The sequence below is a fragment of the Stegodyphus dumicola genome, chromosome 12, assembly GCF_044657685.1.
Source record: "Stegodyphus dumicola isolate Sdum_Otavi_A_Nest chromosome 12, ASM4465768v1".
Taxonomy (NCBI): Eukaryota; Metazoa; Arthropoda; class Arachnida; order Araneae; family Eresidae; genus Stegodyphus; species Stegodyphus dumicola.
Genome location: NC_140779.1, coordinates 102,842,513 through 102,865,052, shown reverse-complemented (window position 1 = coordinate 102,865,052; position 22,540 = coordinate 102,842,513). Strand labels below are relative to the sequence as shown.

The window sequence follows — 22,540 nt, the reverse complement described above, 5'->3', positions numbered from 1 at the left end:
TTTATATAGCATGGAAAACGAAGTTCGCTATTCTGAATTTGCTTCTCTTAAATTAAAACTGGCGGAATGTGCTGGCTCTCCTTCATAGGGGCCCCAATGTAAGTACTTTTTAACTCTCTTACTCAGTATGCTGTACGACAGTTTACTGTGGACAGCAGTTATTACTGTGATCTGAGAATTGCGACTCTGAATTAACTGCAAAAAAAGATAACACGTAATAAATACAGAAAAATTATAGACCTAGTTAATATGTTGTTGTTATAATTATTAATTAAGCCTGCGCAGGATGAGATTCCTTTGGTCGAAGAAATAACTTATAGAATCATATAACAAATTTTTAAATTTGATTATATCCACCACTATCAAAATAAATATAATTTTAAAATGATTTTGATGAGCTTAAGTTCATGCATACTTACCTAGCACTGGGGTATGCCTTGCTCAGCAAGGAGGCTCCCCCGAGCAGAGGCCTCTCATTGCACTTCGAGGGGTTGACGCTCGCCTCATCCGCAAATTGCGGTTGCTTGGGGTGCATAATTTTTGGTAGCGGGGACTGCGTTCGCGCTGTCCCTACAATTAGAAAAGTAGAATCAGCCCACGGTAATGTCGTTACGCATTACTGATATCCTTTGAATATCAGTAATGCTTATCAACTAGGGAAGCATCATGTTTAAAAATTGTATTACGATTGTCTTATTTGAAACAGTTATGTCACGAAATTCTAGCTCATGGTAAGAAGTACAGAAACCATCTTAACGTATTTATACCAACTAGCCGGTTCTGGAAGACTCCAACTCATTGAACCCTGTCTTTTTTGAAGAATCACTCACCACGCCTCTTATGAACCAATAATATATAATATGGACCAAACAGCAAAACAGTTAAGGACCATTCTTGCAAACTGATTTTCCGCAATGAAAATCAATTGACATGTATCGCAAGTTTAAATGATTTCATTTCTGAAAGTACTAAAGAATATAAAACTAACAAAAATTGAGATAGAAAGGGGGCGTGTCTGAATTTATTACTATTCAGTCCGCCTTTTACGTGCTAATGTGAGTCGAATAAAAAAAAATCTGAAGGGGGTTCAGATTTACACGCTAAAAGAGCTATATTAGCGCTTAATATAGTTTATTAAACGCCAGTTATTACTGAATTTTGCTCAAATTGCCAATGCACACTGGTCATCAAAATTAAAGGATAATAATGACAGAAATAAAACGTAGCTAATACTTAATGAAAAATTATTAATAGAAATTTGTACAAAAGCATTAGTTAACATAAACTACAATGTTTAGCAGCTCATTATTCCCAAAATATTAAAATTAAACAAAATTTAGGGGAACTGGAAAATGATGGAAAAATTAAGTCACCAATTATGGAAAACATTTTTCTTATATAGTGTATGATCACCTCGGACAGATATGCATACCTCACATCTTGATTTCATAGACTTTACCGAAGTGCTGATCAAGTCATCTGGAACTGCACGTTACCCTTCTAAAAATGCCCTTTTCAGCTTCCAGAGAGTCCGTGAAGGAATTCGGAGCGCTGAAATTCGGCACCCTTAGGCATCCCACACTTGGGGGAATAAGGTGGCCAGTCCATTGGAGTGATATCTTCTGTTTACTAGTATTTTGACACCATATACGCTCGATGAGGCCGAGCATTGTCATCCATTAGCTAAAACTCTGGGCCAACAGCACCCCTAAACAGTCTAATGTAGGGTTCCAGTACATCGTGCATATATCTTCGAGCGGTTACAGAACCTCAATGAAAAATCTACAGCTAGGTGCGGCCATTTGTCATGATTCCTTCTCAAACCATTAAACCGCGGTCACGGAAACGGGATATTTCACTGACACGGAAAGGGAAGTTATGGGTTCCTTCCTCTCTCCAGATTGAAACACGTCTAGAACCATTCTTCAGACTATACCTGGACTCGCCAGTAAACAAAACGGGCCTAGTCGTCTTGGCTCCACTGAACATGACGACGACAGCAGTTTAAACGGCCCCCCCTTTGAAAGCTGGAGTGAGTGGGACACAAACCATTGGTTTTCGAGCCTAAGGCCCAACCTCGTTAAGTCTTCGTGTAGCATTAGAACTCCTAACTCGAGTTCCTGCAGCAGCCTGAAGGTCTAAAACCACATCTCTTGAAGTTGCTTTGCGGTTTCTTCGAGCTGATAACAACAGTAAACGGTCTTCTGATGCAGTTGTCGTCCTTGAGCAGGCTATCTATCAACTGATCCACACCTTAAAAAGCGGTTTCAATCACTTTAAACGACACTGCAAACCGGAACTCCAGCATTCGTCTATTGCGCACCACATAGCCAGTCACAGAATTTGCACATTTCCGGTGCTGACGAATGCGCGGAATTGCAATTTTGTACTCAATTGCATTTAATTAACAAAAATAATTACAGCATTGGGCATTGATTGCAACATTAGCTTGGTGAGCATATTTTTTATCATTATCCTTTAATTTCGGTGACCAATGTATGTCACAAACCATCGCTAAAGCATCACTGAGTCAGACTCGAACTAATGAAGTTAACACTTTTGGGTTTACCAACGACTGCGAACGTCATGTTACAATTTTCACGTTTTCTATCTATTATCTTGTAGAATTATTAGGTTACTTTTGAAGCAGGAGAGATGAAAAATGAGCAATGCCAGGACTCGAAACTGGACCTCTCGATTATGCGCCGAGTGTGCAACCATTACACCACGAAGGTATGCTGTAAGGAGGAAGATAATATCTAATAAATTTTATTCGTCCAATTTACCCAGAAAGACTATTAATTTCGTTTTGGCATTTTGCGTTGATTCACTACAAGTGTTGTTTCACTTTTCAAACTGTTGCCATCAAATATTATCGCCTTCTATTATGTTTAAAGAAATTAAATAATGAAGAATCTGCATAAATGTATGTATGTATGTATGTTTCTCGCATTGTGATAAAACAACGGTACCATCCAATAACGTAATCCTTCTGCTACTATGGGCATCTGGAAGCCCAAATTTGAAATTTATTTCATTACTGATTTCATATTTTGTAAAACTTTAACTAATTTTTGATTAACAAACTCAAGGATTTCAAAGCGAGCAATTGCAATGTTGTACAGAAAAAACATTTTTATCTCCAGCGCGCGAGGCTGCTCATCAGAAATTCTAAAGATATGCTTTGCGATATTGCTGTTGAACTGAATTTTATGGTTTAAATGCGAAGAACATGATATTTAATAAATAAAGGTAACACGCAAAATATTAAAAAAACGCCCTTTTGGACGTAATTTAAAAACTGAAATCTTTCAAATTTTCTTTTTTATTTATCTTTTTTTTTTTTTTTTTTTTTTTAATTTTAAGGCGATATCCTCTGTATTAATCAGTCGACATTCAGCATATTCTATATGCTGAAATTCTCAATGAGTTTAGAGAGAATTTGGAGCCGCTACTTTGCATCTAGCATAAAGTAACTTGATCGCGTTTGTGAAAGTGGAATTCTTTTCCAAGAGGCATCATGTTAAACAGCAGCACACAACTATACGTCTTCGATGAGGGCACTGCGACGGCATAATGTTATAGGACTGAGTTTCTTGAACTTGATTATGGAAAGCTTTCCAGGAACTTTTAAAAGAGGACTTTATTTTGAGATCGATAATGCGAAGCCACAGAAAACTCAACTGGTCGACAATTTTCTGATAAAAAGAGGTATCTGCTGTAGGATGTTGCCACTGAAGTCGCCCGACCCGAATACCTATAGAACAGCTTACCAGCAGACACAGTGGTTAATGAAGCTGATTGGTATACCGATGGGACCGGGTTCGAATCCCGGAGAAGGCATGGGTGTTCTAAGAGTACAATTTTGAGTGCGGCAAAGAGGCACTCAAAATACATGGTGAGCCGAAAGTTCTCTCGAGAGGCTAGGGTAGGGAAAGAAGAAGTAAGAGGCTCTCAGGCTGCCCCCCTCGGGGATTTCTTTCTCAAAATTGTGGCTGAACTGCCCAATTAGCGCGACGGGACTACACCTTATACGACCAATAGTGAATTTCTGGCGTCTCACCCACTTCTACGTACATTTGTGGCTCTAGAATATGTTTAAGATGTTCTGTAAAGAGCCACTGCACGATCTCAACGCTCTTCCAGGGCACTGCAGACATTAAAATCCTTGCTTTTAGAAGAATCAGATTCGTTGCTGCAAGCTATGATTACTAACTTCGTGTACAAGATAATGACCAGTTATTAAGCATGTAAGTTCCGTGTGATAGCCATATTCCTTGTTAGAGGAGTATTCTAGAAATATGGGGTGCCATAGTTTAGCTGTTCTGTTTTTCATTTGCACGTCGCAAAATATTTACACCCTTGTCTTCCAGTACTGGGCATCTGTGTAAAAAATTTTATTGCAATAAACCAGTTAATTTTACAGATATCACATGTTTTGGGATCATAATCTTAATTTATTTTTCTACTAGTTTTTTTTTTTTTTTTTTTTGGTCAGATATGCAGAAAAACACCCCCCCCCCAAAAAAAAAAAAAAAAAAAAAAAAAAAAAAAGTTAAGGTAAAGAATATTAAAACTAGAGCGTTTGCAAAGAATTTACATTTCTGTTATCTGCTTTCGATAGTAAATATCTTAACATGTAACAGTAGACGCCGCTACATGCAATCGCGATTAATGTTATCATTGGATTATTTTTACCCATTTGCCGAAGTTCCTCCCATTTGTATACGAAAACGTGAAAAATACATCTCTTATTGTAATCAACAATTAGGTTAATATGATCAAACTATCGCAGAATGAATGTGTTAAGCTAAAGTTGCCAAATGAGGCCTACATTTAAAAAATTGTCAAATGACAGAGAAATGTTGCCAAATGAGCGGTTAAATCACCAAAATGCTTGGTTTTGATTTCAGTCAACCATTTAAAACAAGGAAAATAGCACTCTTTGAATCTGACGTAGATTTTGAACTCTAAAGACTTTGAGGGCAATCAGACACAAGCCTTTCTTCTTCAGGAGCAAAAGAAAAAATTCTGCAGAATTTTTTTCCTTACAAAATATTTATAAAAACAAAGTTTTAGTAATAAAGTTTTCCTGAAAATTTCTGAATTAAGACAAAATAAAAAGGATTTTTTAAGTCCAAATGGGCTTTGTCCGTGAAGGACTATTGTTTTCGTTTTAATATTTTGCGTCGAATCACTATAAAAGGCGTATCACTTTTCAAATTGTTGCCAAAAAATATTAGAGCCCTGTATTATATTTAAAGAAATTAAATAATGAAGAATCTGCATAAATGCATATATGTTTCTAGCATTGTGATAAAACAATGGTACCTAGAGCCATCCAATTTTGAATGACGAATCGGAAAGCCCAAACTTGAAATTTGGAATTTGTTTTATTATCGATTTCCTATTTTGTAAAACTTTAATGTATTTCTGATTAACAAACTCAAGAATTTCAAAGCGAGCAATGGCAACACTCTACCGGGGGAGGGAAACCTTTTTATCTCCAGCGTGCGGAACTGTGTATCGGAAATTCTAAAGATTGGCTCATTTTTAAATTATTTTGCGACATTGCTGTTGAACTGAATTTTATGGTTTAAGTGCAAAGAACATGATATTTAATAAATAAGGGTAACACACAAAACGTTAAGAAAGTGCTGCTTTGAACGTAATTTAAAATCTGTAACCTTTCAGATTTCTTTTTCTTTTTTTTCTTTCAGTAATCGTTTTTCCAGAAAAATTTAAAATTTGACTGATAGGAAAGGCGCAATAAGTCTTTTTGCTGCTCAATTTTTTTGTCATTAATAACTTAAATTTTTTATTAATTAATTTATAAACCTTAAAATAAGAATCTACGACCTAATCATTCGTCAGATCATATCACAGTCCATATCACCATATATCAACACTGCTTTTACTGATTTTGAGTATCAGTGTCTGTTGGGAGTCATCTATCATAACTTCATTCCCATTTTTTAATCTCTTGCACCAATGAAACATGCTCGTCCTTTTCAGGCCATCTACCTTACATACTATTTTTAACAATTCTTAACATCTCAGTATTCTTGTTTTCTGAATTTTCACATAAATTTTTATGTTAGTATTGCAGAGAATTCGACGTCTACTTAAATTGAAACAATAAATCAAGGTAATATGCGCATCTTAATGTGATCATTTTTGTCCACGGATATCTCGATAACATTAAACGTTGAGAAAATATGAACCTGGAAACAGAAATAGAATCTAATTAATTTAATATCAAAATACGAGCCGCCCAGATGGTATAGTGGTTGGGAGAGCTTGACTGCGATCCCAAAGGGCCCAGGTCCGAATCCCGGAGAAGGCATGGATGTAAAATTGTCTGTTCCTTCATAGGAGGTAACAGTTACCGCCTATTAGGAGCCTCCACAATAAAATGACCACCATTTCTGGCCTTAGTAGTGGCCAATGTCTTTATAGGCAAGTGACTGCCATTGAAAAAAAAAATCAAAATACGAAGATACATATAAATAGGTATTTTCCCAGTACTTTGATTAGGAAGGTGCAAATATTTATTTATAACCTGTTCATAGTGTCTTTAAACCAAAAATTCATCTGTGAAATATTCATCAAATTTCTGGACATTATTTGATCGATGATGCTTACTCGGAGGATATCCCTTACTGAACAGAACACGCAAATATAAAATTTTAAATTTAAACTAGCCAGAAAAATTTTAGATATTGTTAGTTAACCGTAGATGTTTTAAGAGAATTATTTTGAAGGAACGAGAGAATAAAAATAAGTTCTGCAGAAATCATTTGCTCCTGAAGAAGAGGACCCGTGCATGATCATCTTCAAAATCGACAGCGTTTTTCAAAATCTAAGCCAAACTGAGATTGCTTTTTTGCCTAATTTTAAATGGTCAATTAAAATAGGAAACGAGTTATTTGCTGACATGTTTCTGATACTTGGAATTTTTTATAATCTACTTTGACCACATTTGGCGATTTCACTTCAGTCAAAAAATCATTTGATAAAATTAACTTATTTTATGATCATAATATGAGATGCACTTCCCATGTTTTCGTATATAATCAAGAGGGACTTCGGCAATTCGATAGCAATATCCGAACGATAACATTAATCGAGATCATATTAAGCAGCGTTTACTGTACTTTGATTTAATAAATGAAAATTTGAATTTATACAAATATTTTATTTTGCATGAACAAATCAAAACTTCAAATGGAACTGTTAAAATCTTAAGAATTAAACTCTTGCCGTTGCTACCCCCCAAAGAAAGAATTAAAAAAAAAAAAAATAGTTTTGCAGAACAGTTGTTTAAATGTTTTAGTTCTCACAATATGGTGCACTAAATTTGGATTTCTAATTTTTACGTCAACCTGCACACGTCAATATTTAATCAAACTGCATTTGCTTTTATCAAATCGACATTTATGCACGTTGTAGTTAGTGGGCTATTTTAAAGCAGGAGTACGTGAAAAATGAGTTATGCCTTTGCCGGAACTCGAACGTATACCCCTCGAACATGCGCCGAGTGTTCTACCATTACACCACGAAAACATGTTGAAAGGAGAGACGAACTACCTAATATACTTACTTCCCTTTGTAAAGGGGGATTGGGGATTAGGGAACCCAATCTCTAGATCCAGGTAGTGACAAATTATTGTCCACCACTTTTCGTTCGGGCACCAATATAGAGTCATTAGGATTTTTTTATGATGGAGACGTGAAAAATGGGCAATGCTCTCGCTGGAACTTTCGAATAGGCGTCCTCTGTGTTTCCAATTACGCCACGAAGGCATGCGGAAAGGAGTGAGAAAATACCTTATAACATATTACCTCATGCATGTTAATATGTAAATACCGACATGATTTTGATGCAATCACATCATGGAGGACAATGTGAGGTCGTTTCAGGAACTGAACACCTCCAGATGCAAAGCAGTAATTCGAACCGGGTTCGAATCCTGGTTTTTTGCGTTTTTTTCAGTATGTAACGTGTATACTAGCAAGTTTTCCTTAGAAAGTCCTCCACGAAGGTATCCCTCCCCTTAGACAGATATCCCTCTTGTGCTTTGCATTATAAACTAAACCAAACCAAACCAAGTTCGAGAACTGACCGGTCGCTTCTTGTAAAGGACATTCTACTGAAAGTCTGCGGAAGTCTTCCAAATTGCTTTTTTAATGTTGAAACTGAGTGTGGAAACGCATGAGAATAACAAGCTCTTCTTACCATTCATTACATTGGAAATATTTTGTTGTAAATTAAAAAAAGTAAAAAACTGTCGTTTTTTGATAACAGCGACTTTTCTTATAACATATAATTCTGGAGGGAAGTAAATTTCCGCCGACGACACATTTGTATTTGCTCTAATGCTCTAAATGCAAAGAGGAAGTATAGTTGATGGTCGGTTAACTGAAAATGGCAAGCATGCGAGGAAGTATACCGACTGAAAAAGAAGAGCAACTGGAAACATTATGATATCCCTATTACACGTTATTTAAACTAATTATGGGTAGTTACATGTGCTCAAAGATTTAAACTAACAAATAAAAATAAGGAAGTTATCGGAAAAAAATCGATGAAAAAGTTTCGAAATAATTTCTACATCCCTTTAGGAAGTAATTGTTACCCTTCATTAACTCAGGGCTATAACGTTAAGAGGGAATTTTTTCCAAACAAAACTTTCTGATGTATCTGAAAAGAAAGAACACTATAATAAGAAAAAATAAGGTATGCAATTTCGTTGGTAAAAAGAATCATTTGAAGGGTAAGCAGATATTTACTAATGGATGGAATATCGATTATAGTTAGCGATACCCACCATTAAATGACTTAAATTTTATTTTTATTTCCTTTACTAATTGCTCATTTGATATTTTTAGGAAACAGCACAGCAGATATCTCGGATGTCTTGGAAAGCTTTCGCAAGAACTCCCAGTTTTCCCCCAAGTTATTGCGAATCATAAGGATTTATTTCTTTCATCATAGTTGTGGTAATAACTTATCGCAGCTCGAATTTCCGTGATTGGTTTCACGAATTATAGGGAGATAACTGAAATTTAGCAAATACCGAATCATTTCGTAAATTTTAGTTATTTTTCTAATTTTACCTAAAACTGTTGCTTTACTTTACTCAATACGTATATTAATTAATTTAGTTTTTAATAAAGTAATATTCTCGAATTTTGGACAAAAATATATTAGAAATCAACGTATACTAAAAATTTGAGTCAAAACTTGAACTGAGTCAGAACCTTGAGTAATGCCAGTGACCTCTCTGAACTTGTAATGAGAAAGTCAAGAATTAGTTTTTAAAAATTAAAATCGGTGGCTTGTCAGGTTGTCACAAAAATTTTCAGATGATATAGAACACTGGCCTCAAAATTGCAGCCACAAAGCTATTTTATGCTGTTTGCGAATATATTTCAATTATTTATTAGTTGCAAGTACAGTGCTTATAATTTTATAGACATAAAGGTATGGACTGAGCTTATGTGTACAGCTGCTAATGAAGGAGTAAAGACAGAAGGAAAAGGTTGGGGCTTTATCATTATTGGATTCATTAATGGAAGAAGGCGAAATAACAGATCTTAGATAAGTAATTATAATTGCAAATTTAATCATTCTTTTCACTTTAGGTCTGCAAAAATTATCGAAAAAGCTTCGAACATTGGAGAATTAGATTTTCTTGGAGTTTTTCACATTCATAAAGATTTATCTTGTTTAGTTAATGTCTTTAATTCCAATCCAGTCCTTCGTAATGCTTTTCAAATTCTATTAATTTAATTTTTCAATTTTCGTTGCTATTCCTGCCGACAGGTGGCGCTACATTACCGTTCGCTTTATTCGTTTTGAATATTTAAAAATTTCTTGTAGACATCAACATTTAAACTTCAGATAAAATAGATAGGAATTCCCACTTTCGTGTTGTTATTATTAGTGTTTATATATGTTTTGATAAGTATTCAGTAAGTGAAATTTAAAATTCAGCTTTTATTTATTCATTTATTTTGTTATGATTTTATCTTTCTTAAAAAAAGTTTTGGAGGATCAGCTGGTTTTAGATCATGCATTCGGCCCGTATATGGTTTGAGTTCGATGACGAATCACTGATGTAGAATATTTGGTCTTGATATGGATGTAGATCACTTTTTTCTTGGCGAGTTAGTCTTTGGAGCTTTTACATGATGTTTATCGTTTCAGAAAACATTCCACTTGCCAGACTTTTGGGAAATGAAATGAAGTCATACCCACAATGAGCTGTCTGTTAGTTCCCCAAAACAGCACCCATGCTGAATGACTTATTCTTAAATGAAAAAAAGTTCGATAGTTGTCAACATAATATTAAAATAGATTGTCTGTGTAATTGTCACTGGTGTCACAATAGAATTTATCGAACTGCCGTATACTAAAATCGAAATCTTGATCGCATATAACGACGTTGATACCTTTATCAGAATTTAGTGTTTATATATGCAGTTGATCGATTACAATCTGTGATGTAAAATTTGTTAATTACATATTATTTATTTCTGTTATTACTTAGTGTAATTAGATTTAATAGAAATAACTAGTACGTAAATTTGTAAAAATTGATGCAAATCTTCAGTCACGAAATTACACTCTATAACACGAAAAGCGATGTAACAAGGAGTTATCCGAATGATATGAAAATCAGGAGATGTGAGGTACATTTATTGAAAACGAAACTTTTAACAGTATCATAGGAGTGGAATGTCTTGTAGCGGTAGAAATACCGCTACAAGAGCAAAAATGCTAAAAATTTGTTGCCCACCTTTGGCACTGATGCAAGCTGTTATCAGGCTGGGGATTGACTCGTACATTTGGAGAATGTCCTCTTCCGATATTGCTTGCCCTACACGTTCCGGTTGGCGAAATAGATGAGCGCGACCCATAGACGTACGGACACTCCTGCCCATTACAGCTCAAACATACTCTACTGCGGAAAGATCTCATGATCACGCCGGCTGGAGAAGTAGAAGACAAGCAGTTGAAAGGCGTTCCGTGTGCACCGAGTATTATCGTCTTGAAATGTAAGCCCAGGATGCCTGAAAGGAAGGTTAACTCTACGAGGGGTAGAATCAACGTGCCTCCATGCTGTAAAGGTATCATGGTTGACTACCAAAGAGACGGCTCTCAAATAAAATGGCACTCCATACCATAACTCCTGGTTGTCGAGTTATGTGCCGGACGACAGTGAGATGAGTATCCCACCGCTGTCCTTAACGCCTCTAAATTCCAGACACGTCTTCGATATTCATCAGGCTCAATTAGAAGCGGGACGCATCGCTGAAAGCAATTCTACTTCAGTCCGTGGGATTCCAAGTCGAATGCATACGGACGGCACTACTACAAACGTACCTGGCAGCATCAGCACAATGGCTTCAGTCCTTTCGCCGAGTCGTTTACCAATGGTCATTGCACTTACTGGTGTCTCGATTACACATCAGATCTTTGATAAGGACACTTCAGGGGCAGGCTGTAAGAGGCGATCGGGCGATCATTCTGTTCTCGCGTTTTAATCGTCTCTCTAGGTCGACAACTATCTTAACGCCAGCTACCTTCTATACAGCCATAGTTCACACATTCCTACCAACATCATCGAATAGTAATATTGCTCTCGCCCGAATTTCTAGAATTTTGAGACGCATGGGAATTATGCCTTCGCACTGGAATGTCTTCTGTTTCGTACACCCTCTGTATGCTCCCCAGCTCAGTGTGCTGGAGCTCCAGCTAATGAGTCATTTGCCGCCAAACGTTAGTCATTTGCATATTCTATCGTAACCTATAGGCATTCGCAAATTCGTCCTAATCTGATAATTCTTTCTTGGTACATTGCTTTTTATGTTATATAATGTACAAGCGTAAAACTCAAGTCAAAACATTTCACGATTTACTCCGTAACAGCCAAGCGAATTTCGCCCTTTCTTCGCAGTTAAATTTTTACACTAATTATAGTTTTCAATACTCCTAAATTAAGCTTAAAAAATTCCTAAAGTCTTAGCTCATAATATTTTTTTTTTCATTTTGCTAAGCTCAACAGCTGGCGCTAAGATCAGTGTTTTTATCATTCTGTTTGGGTGATATTACGAAAAATGATTCAAAGCTATTTTGCTTTTTGAAAAATAGGGAGCCCTTTATCGGTTTTCAGCGTGCAGAATTTTTCTGTAGTGCAAATGTGACATATGATTGATTTTATACACGATTCACGCCAAATGCTCTTGCCCAATTCATAATACAAAAGTTTCACTAAAATTCTCCAAAAGACTTTCTGTGTTTACTTTCTTTAGAATCTTGAATTTCATTGAAGAATTGTGTCAATTTAGTCTAATTAAATTTAGAAATTTTCTTTAAAACCAAAATTAATCTGAAGCTGCATTTGGCCTGATTTTAAATATAAAATTGGCATGTTTTTCTGCCTTACTTAAAGTGTGTATAGTATAATTTACAATACAATTCTTTTATCTTACATTTTATAATATAAAAATAGTCTGTAATATAAAAATAATAATGGTACCAAATGGTCACTTTTGTCCAGTGATTTAGCGAGATCTCATAAGATTTCAAATGATTATTCTACTCTTCGATTGGCTGAATTGTATCTCAGTAAGAAGCTAAAATCTTGGAAGTTTCTTGGATTAATCTTGCATTCTTTCTAGCGTTAAGAAGATAGCCCATGTGTGCTGGGCCTTGGGCCCTATCTAAATAAATTAACTTCACTAGAATCTATGGGTCAGAGGTTATTCAGGCATCCTAGGTTTTGGAGAACGTTTTTGAAACTTTTAATGATATTTTAAAGTTATTGGAATATGACACAGCACACGAGGGGTATTTGCCTAAGGAAAGCAAGACTCGTGGAGAGCATTCTAAGGGAATCTGACTCACATGCATGAAAGTAAAATGGATGAAATGCTAATATAGAAGTACAAAGAAATGAATACACTATATAAAATTTAAAATAATCAAGGGAATGTAATTTACCAATAAAATACAGGTAAAACTCTATATAATATAATAAGAAGAAAATTATGCGAATATTAAAAAAATTTCCAAGGAATATTCCAAAAGAATATTAAAACAATTCCTCTAGCGTTAAAACGCTAGAGGAAAAAGTACTTGACGAAGCATAGAAACTCTTGGCAAGATGTTTTGGCTTAATTTCAATGTGTATATGCTAAATTGGATTTCTTTCTTCCTCAATATTTCTTTTCAATGAGATTCTTACTTCCTTCTACGAAGTAAAGGAAGTATTGTATTGTAGTCGCGAAAATTTCGGGTATCCTATTTCAGCGAAAATATCCATTTCAACCGCTCTCGATGTTTTTCGTGACATCTGTACGTTAGGACAAAATAAAAGATGGTTTTTGCCAAAAAGGACTCTAAAATGGGTTCAGAAGAGATTTTGTTTTTCTTGACAGGTGTATGTAAGTACGTACGTATGAATGTATGTATCTCGCATAACTCCAGAATAAGTAGTCGTAGAACGTTGAAATTTATGTTATGGGACTACTATAACATGTAGTTGTGCACCGTTGCACCAGTCGTATATAAATATATATACAACTCTGTTACCTGGCTCAATGAGATTAGTTTATTCTTATATGTTAGTAAATTGTGTACTTTTCGTGCTTTAAATGTTGTTGAATTGTGTAGTTTTTATGTTCAGGTTAAGGGTTTTATGCCTTTAGTTAATATTCATGCAATAGTTGTAGAATTATCAACAATTTAAAAGTTTAAATGGCACGTTAGGCCAATGAACCGCCATTTGTTTACATATGAAAATCAGTAGAATAAAGAATTAATCCAGTTTCTGCAGTAACAATATCTTGCCGAGTGGGACCAAATCATGCTTAATCCATTCTGGAATTATCATTTAAGTCATTCAATTATTCCATATATTGACTCAGCGTCCACAACAAATTAATTCAGTTTCTACGCCTTCGGTGTCTTTTTGCCGAGTGAGACCAAAACCAAACTTTCAGTTTAGCGCACCGAAAAATCTTCGTTTACGCACTCTGGCTGAACTGCTTGTTTTTTGCGTAGAAACTCTAATTTTAATTTTAAAAATTGTTTTTTAACTGTTTTAGCTGTAGTTGGTCTTTTATGTTTTTCTATATTTTACAATCTTTAATGAAGGTATTTTGAGTTTATGTGTTTTTGCTTTGCTGCGAAGTGAGAACTGAATTAATTGAATCAGAAATACATCTGTAATGAAATTCGAGGAAATAAGCTTAAATGAAATGCAGCAGAAAATGTATGTAACTTAATAGGCCATACAATGAAGTCATTTGGTGTACAGATCGGATCTGTTGATAAGTAATGCTAATTCCTTTAGTTACGCTTACAACTGAACTTTGAGGCATGTGATTATTAACTCACAATCGTAATTATGTGAATCTGTTAGTAGAGTATGATAATATGATCTCATCTGAAACAAGGGACAAAACATTACTGAGATGCTTTTAAAGCATCCAGTTACGAACAACTAGATTATGAGCAATCATTAAATTTGAATATAGAAAGTTTGTGTTCAATTGCTGAGAGTACAATAATTAATCACGCTAGATAATGATAATTGCGACATAGTTCTTTTTAGCAAAGTTTCGACTTCCGGCGAATTCAGTGAACCGAATGCAAGTACATCCTTAATGAGAGCAAGTCATTAAGCTTACGTCAACAATTATAACAAATTTGATAAGTAGAGTGAAAAGACCCACATGGTGCCATTCTCGTGGTGTCCATAACCTTATTGAAGATGAAAATGAAAAGGAAGTATGTAGCCTTGTTCCACAAAATATGCAGTTAACAGGAAGTGATATATCACATGAGTCAAAATGCTTAATCTTTCATTCAACGAATCATTAAGAGCATTTAATTTTTCTATTGAATTTTTGAGCAGAATTCAGATCATTTATGACGAATAATAAAAAGTTAACTTTCAGATTCGTTTCTTCTTTGAAAGGTAACTATCATTTCTGAAAGGATTAAGGACGATTTGATTGTACCAATTTACTAATGGATGAAGATCGAGGAAGTGAATTCGATTTGCTTTAAAATTCACTTTCCTGTTTCGTTAGTGGAACAGTGGCGAAAATCTTTTAGGGCAGTTTTGTTTCAGAAGTTAAGAAAGAACTCAAAATGCAATTTTTTTTCTTTTTCCAGTTTGACATTTTATTTCTTTTGCTCAAAAGTTCTGTTATACAAGATCGTAAATACCGCGTAAATATCGTAAATTTCCTTTCGTAATTTTCCTTTTCTTTAAAATTAATTTCATCGTTTGAAAATCAAGAGGGGAAAATTATACGAGTCGTTTAATTAAAGAAGAATGCGGTCACAATAAGAAGCTAACAAATGACAAGTAGTCGTGAATTTTTTTTTTCCAACTGTGGGCACTTGCCTATGCCGGCATCGGACACTCCTAAGGCCGGATGTGGTGGTCTCTTTATCATGGAGGCACCTAATAGGTGGGCCATCTTTGCCTTCTATGAAGGGACAGACAATTTTTTATATCCATGCCTTCTCCGAGATTCGAACCCGGGCCTTTCGGTATCGCAATCAGGCTCCCCTAACCACTACACGTCTGGGCGGCGTAGTCGTGAATAAAAAACTGACAATTATCACAATATTATTTCTTTCAAAGAAACCTGCATTTCCCGTAAGAATACAAAGTAATATTAACATTTTCATAACTGATAGATATTGAGCCGATACTTGATGGTAAGTGAGCTGGTACGCGACGTGTCGAGCTCAATTACCTCGGATTACTTCAATTAATTTTATTTGAATAATACTTGCACGAGCTATGCGACATCGAAGCTATATTAAATCCATTACCATCAGACAAATGCGATTAATCAACAAAGAGAATGAATTGCATTTCTTGTACAAATTCGTTATTTCAATGTTATATCAACTAACATACTCTCCGAAGGAGAGAAAGTATATATTATCTCCAGGAATAGACTTCTAAAATCAGAACTAATCTTAAGCCATGAAGTTGCCACTGTTTCAAGAGAAGATTACTCTTATTTAAATGAAATATTTATCTAAAGTTATATTTTCTATCACTGTTAGAAATGAGAAATTGTTTTCCTACTTTCTCCAAAAGCGTCATCAGTTATAACTGCATTTTAGACCTAACATATACAAGGACTGATTGAAAGGTTTATACGGTATTTTTTCCCTCCTTCCAGCATGCTTTTGTGGTGTCACGGTTAGCACACTCGACGCGTGTTTGAGAGGTCCAGGCTCGGGTCCCGACGAGGACATTGCACATTTTTTATCTCCCCTGCTTCAAAAAAGTCCTAATAACTCTAGTTTAGCACCCGAACTAAGTAGGGGGTGGATGATGATTCTTCACCTTTAGGATTAGTTGATTGGGTCCCCTAATCCCCAGACGTCCTTTAAAAGGGGGAGTATTTTCTCCCACCGTTCACCATGTCTTCGTGGTTAACTGTTAGCACACTAGGCGCGTATTCGAAAGATCCAAGTTCGAGTCTCGACGGGGGACATTGCACATTTTTCATCTCTCTTACTTTAAAAAAAAAAAAAAAAAAAAAAAAAAAAATCAGAATAATTCTAGTTTGGTGTTTGAACCAAAACGGTGGTGGATGATGATTCTTTAACACTAAAATGTGGTGGATGATGATTCTTTACCCCCCTAATCCCCAGTCGCCCTTTAATCGGGAGAGTATATAAGGCCTTTTCTCCCTCTTTTCTGCATGCCTTCGTTGGGTAATGGTAGCACATTCGGAGCGTATTCGAGAGGTCCAGGTTTGAGTCCCAAGATTTTCTTTTGGCTTCGAATTTGCATAAACTTCAACGAAGTCTTGGTCTGTTGGAAAGGAATTCTTTAACTGATTTAGAATTACCAATGCAGAATCGTCATCAGAATGCTCCAAATAAGCAGTTGCTGAGGAAAGAAATAATTTAGCTTTCAATAATCTTTGAGATTCTACATTACCTAATTTTTTCATAAAGGCACGAACTTGACATCTAAAAGATTCCGCATTATGTTATATCGTGAATTAAGCTTGAGTTTGTCAAAACATCGAATATATGTATACCAGAACTATTTCCTATCTAGTTCTTGAAAGGTCAAGCTGAATATCAAAATGAAATGTCGCGAGAACAATAAATATATTTCAATAATCGACGGGATTCGTATTGAATATTCATCAATTATAATCAGTTAGAATAATTATTTAGAATAATCAGTTGATCAGCTTAAGAAATTAATGCATCTTTAATTTCGAAATAAATTACACTTGGTCTTTTTCTGAATCGGGAGGGGGGAAAGAACAAGGACAGGAAGCGGATTAAAGAATTGTCTTTACCAAAAAAGGACGATTTGCAACTCTGAAATCAAAAGGATTCATAAACATCTTTTTGTCGTTTAGAGTTCTATGATCGTAGGATACAATAGCAAAAGCGGCAGATTGCATACTATATCAATACCAAGAATTCAGTAAATAATTTAATCTAAGTTAAAATAATAAGCCGATTGACGATTATTGGAGTTAATAAAACAACAAAATTCTCTAGAGGCACATTTATAACAATTTTTCAATTCTAATTAAGGATCCCAATTCCAACCGTCACATTTGAAGCAAGTTATTGCATCCTTATTCATCAACAGATGGTGCCAGAAGTTTGACCTTCCTTCCTTTCGCTGTTATCGTTTGAACACAGGCTTCTCTTTTATCAGTTAATGGGCCCACCAGCGGCCGAGCGGTAAAGTCGCTGAACACTGGTAGCTCGGTCCGAGGCTCGAATCCCGCGAATGGGCTGGCTGCATGGGCGCCCTCGTGGCTTTCCCCATGTGTAACGTGTATACGAGCCAGTTTCCCCTAGAAAGTCCTCCACGAAGGCATCCCTCCCCTTAGGCAGATAGCCCTCGAGCTTTTGCCATTATCACACACACACTTTTGTCAGTTAGTCTACTGCAGCTGAAAAAGAAGGTTCTATGTTTAAAGCTTTGAAACTAGTCTTGCAAATTTATGTTAATCATGTTTCCTTAGATCATTCAATAAATAATCTAATGTTTATCTGAAAATTTTACAAGGAATTTTACAGAAAACCAAAAATGATTAATAGTTAACTAAAAATAATTAATTTTCAAATGCATTAAATTGTTTACTTCTCTTAACTTTTAAATTTAAATAAAGCAGACAGTTTTAATTTTATGCGCTATAGTATGGAATTATTTCTTACTCTCGCAGCATAGATTTTAATCAAAGCTGATCTTAAGATCTGTCTATTGAAAAGAAAATGCCTCAAGGGTTAAAAAAATTTAACTCTAACGTCAAAGAAGGCATATTGTCCTTTCAGGAAAGCAAATTTTATCCTTTATTTACGGTTAATTACACATGTAAAATCATATTTTCCTCTTGCTGGAGTAGAATTAGGTGTGAGAAAATGAATAACATGAAGTGAAAGAAAACTGTAAAATTAAAAAAAAAAAATAAATAAATAAATAATGCGTTCTCACGATTTTAATGATTAAAAGACTTGTAAAAACACACATCTATTCTTTTTCTTCTTTCAGTGAAATTCAGAAAGAGGTATGGAGAACTGATTCTCCACTTTTCTTTAACTTGTGGTGTTGAACAACACAATACGTATGATCTGTAATTATCAAAGACAAAAAACGGGAATTTTAAACTAATGAGGAAATTTTATAATTACCATATTTTTTCGCATATTCCTCCTTTTTTCAACTAATTTTATCATCCAAAAAGTGACAGAGTAAAATTATGCGATTAATTTAATGTCGTAAGAAAGCACATAGAGTAGGAAAATAACAAATGAAAAGACGTCATAAATAAACTACTGGTAGCAATTACAATATAATTTGTTTAAAGAAAACTTACATTCCAATAAGAAAACGTAGCAGTATTAACATTATAATATCTGACGGATACTGAGCATATATCTGACAGTCATTGAGCTGAACTGAATAAACGTGTTGTATTCCGCTCAATAAGCTGGTAAAGCTCCAAGGGCATCCCACAAACGAGTTTTAATTGCAATTCCGAAGGCGGACGTCAGATGAACGAACTAGAAGAGGACGAGCAAAAGACCGCGATTTCGAAAGATCGAACATCAGAAGTTAAGTAAGCTGTAACATAAGTAATAGAAATAAGGTGAAATCTCATGTTTGGAAGTTTCTTAAATGTCAAAATACCTCCAGATAGCTTAACAAAGAATCTGAATAAAATTTTCAAATAATAAATGCAAGGGGAAATAAAATGGATGAAATTCTGAATACAGAAATGCAAATACGTATTGAATACACTGAACAAAAATATAATCAATGTAATCAAGGGAATACAGTTTACCAATAAATTAGCCCTGAGCAAGAAAAAGTGTGTGCAAGAGAAGAAGGGAAAAGCTATGCGAATATTTAAAAAAATTTTAGAGCCTAGCGCTAAAAATTGACGGAGAACAATATGCGAAGGAGGGAAACACGAGAGGAAAAACGGCGCATGGTTTATTTATTTATAATTTTAATTTAACTAATAATTAATACTTTATAGTTTTAATTTAATAAATTGGTTTATTTCAAAGTGCAGAGAAACTTTTACACGGATTTCTAATTATTTACTAACAAAAGAAAATGTATAACACTTATATCATTTGATTTTTTTGAGATTTTTTAGAGCCAAGGTTACACAGATGAATACATTTTTTATAAATCAGGAACCTAGAGTAATGAAACTGGGCATTCCCATAATAAAAAACTCGCAAATTATTCTGCAGCCAATACACGATGAAGAGAACTGACGTCACGAGGAATTGATATTGTGCTGAATCGTGTAACGACAAATACACGCTATCAACTATTATAGCAACGAATTTTCCACGCAGAAATATTTTCAACGAATGCACGATACACAGTCGTCTATATTTCCCCGAGTAGGAATGATTGAGATTAATCTGAGTATTCATTTTCTTTAACTAATGAGTCGGTATTCAGTTTAAGTACTGATTTTCAACGTATTTTTTTTTTTTTTTTTTTTTTTTTTTTTATCTGAGAAGGAGCTGGAGACACAACTTTTATCAAAATATCCCCAAAGGACCCAAATTTTTATCACGGTGATTTACTTGTTTAAGGAATAATCATGGCATCAAAATAATATCACTGCTATTTATATTTATTACAGAGTATATGTAAATCAACGATCTCGAGTTGGCAGCCCCGAAGCAATTTCAAGCAAGCTACGGCCACGCAAATGTTTTTAGGTATTTAAAGCTATCAAATTTTCTTTAGAAGCGTTCGATAACTGAGAAGGTTCTGTCATAATGCAAGAAACTATGTCCACAGATGGGAAAAAATTGCTGAAGTACCTGAAATCTGCTGCTCATGCTTAGTACAATAAGCAATAAAGTTACTGTATGATTCTGGTCTAGTCGCAAGGAGGCATCACTAAAAGATGGAAAGTTTTTCACTTTCAGTGATATGTTGAGTAATGAAATTTAAAATCGAAGTATTGACTTCATTAGGCCCTCGATGAGCATTTCCTTCAATGTATGATAATCGTCCTCATGAATACCAGCCTAGTTTTAAATACCTTGTTAAACTGCGAGATAAAGTGATTTGCAACTGTTTAAGACGCCTGTAGAGCATTGGGTTATTTTGAAGCAGGAGACATGAAATATGAGTAATGCCCTCATCAGACTCGAACCTGGACCTCTCGAATACGCACCGAGTGTGCTAACCGTTACACCACCATGGCATGCTGGAAGGAGGGAGAAAATACCTTATACCCCCTTTTAAAGAGCGACTTCGAATTAGGGACCGAATCGCCAAGTCCTGGTGATGAAGAATCATTATCCACCACCTTTTAGTTCGGGTGTCGCTGTAGAATTGTTAGATTATTTTTAAAGTAGGAGACTTGAAAAATGTGCAATGCTCTTGCCGGGACTCGAACTTGGACCTCTCGAATAGGTGTCGAGGAGCTAATGTTAGACCAGAAAGGTATGCAGAAAGAAGGGAGAAAATACCTTATACGCTGACTTTTGCAGATGGCGAGGGGAATAAAGATAATATTCCTTGAATACTATTCTTTTTTTTTTTTTATCAACGGCAGAAAGACAATTGCATTATTATGTGAACTTAGATAAATATTTTTTTTTCGCTGTATAGGTAGATTACGCAAATTTTGGGTCAAATGACCTTATCCCTTTCCCAGTCACCCATCCGTATGCGTGCGTAGAAAAGCTTTAAATATAGAAAGCATATACGGTAACTATCAACAAAATGTAAGTGGACATATTCAAATAATTCTTGCATAAAATCGAATTTTAAGAATGCAATTATCGGTTATCGTCATTAGAAGTTAATTTCCAAAAATCCATTGACATGTGACCAAATATGTTAATAATCGCAACAATAACATACCAAAATATCTTAGTATTTCTAAAAAAAAAAAAAAAAAAATCTTCGCAGCTTCCTTTTCAAAAGTGCAACAATTTGTCCAGTAGAAATGACAGGACATTACTTCTAAATTTCACAGGCGAGAAACTCACCAGAGCGTCGAAGTTTCTGACAATACAAACGATTTTTCCTCTGCGGGATTCGGTATCAGCCATTAGAGACATTTTCGTTTTCACACCGTCAGTGCCAGGGTCGCAGCGAAGGGTCGTTTTCCCTTTCGAGAGCTACTCTTTTTTTTATTTCATTTGTCTGCAGGGAAAACGGAAGGAAAGGTGATCGATTTGGATTTGAATAACGCCGGTTGAATGCTTTCCAACTGTGTCAACGATGAAACTAAAAAAATACGATGTTCACCCAAGACTGGGCAGTAGATTTCTTGGTGAAAGTTATTTATTTTCTTTAGTGTTCTGTTCTGTAATAAAGTTTCCTAAATTAATGAAATTTTTATCCGATCTTTTTACTTTTTATCATCGAAGAAAGACCCATTTTCTGCCTTGAAAAGTGTTTTTGAGCATCGAATAGTTTTTTCTTTGAAATTTTGATGTCATAACGATGCTTCAGGCAACCGCAGTGCTGCCTCGAGAAAAATATTGTGCATGTAATTGATATCTGTAACTACCACGTGATAGTATTTCTCTTAATCTCATTTCATTCGCCACGATATCACGCAGTTTCATTACTTATCAATGGCCGGTTTTGGCGTGTGCTATGAACCAGATTATAAGGCACTGACGTATTAAGAGTTACTTTGTAGAGTTATTAGGCATTCTTGGACCAAAAAAGGAAAAAAATTAGCAATTCCCTTGCCGGCTCTCACGATTGCTAGCCGGCCGCATATATGCAAGCGCTACAGTACCACTACAACAGCTCGATATTAGCCAATGATAGTCAATGTAGATTGTAGCCCCGTAAACCATGTTGATGACACATGGCTGGAAGCGACCTGCATGAGCTAAGCTTCGTATTCAAAATTAAATATATCTTCTGATGAAAAACGTACTGTAACATGCATTAGTTTCAGGCACATTCCATATTGTGGTATTATAACAGTAATGTCTCAGTAGCAACTC

The 22,540-nt window shown here is 35.2% G+C and overlaps 1 non-coding gene across 1 annotated transcript; it reads left to right on the top strand.

Annotated features, from left to right (window-relative positions):
* Positions 1-411: 411 nt before the first annotated feature.
* On the top strand, positions 412-574 carry LOC118186786 (U1 spliceosomal RNA). The gene has a single exon (XR_004757836.2). It is a non-coding gene; the product is annotated as a U1 spliceosomal RNA (small nuclear RNA).
* Positions 575-22,540: the final 21,966 nt, after the last annotated feature.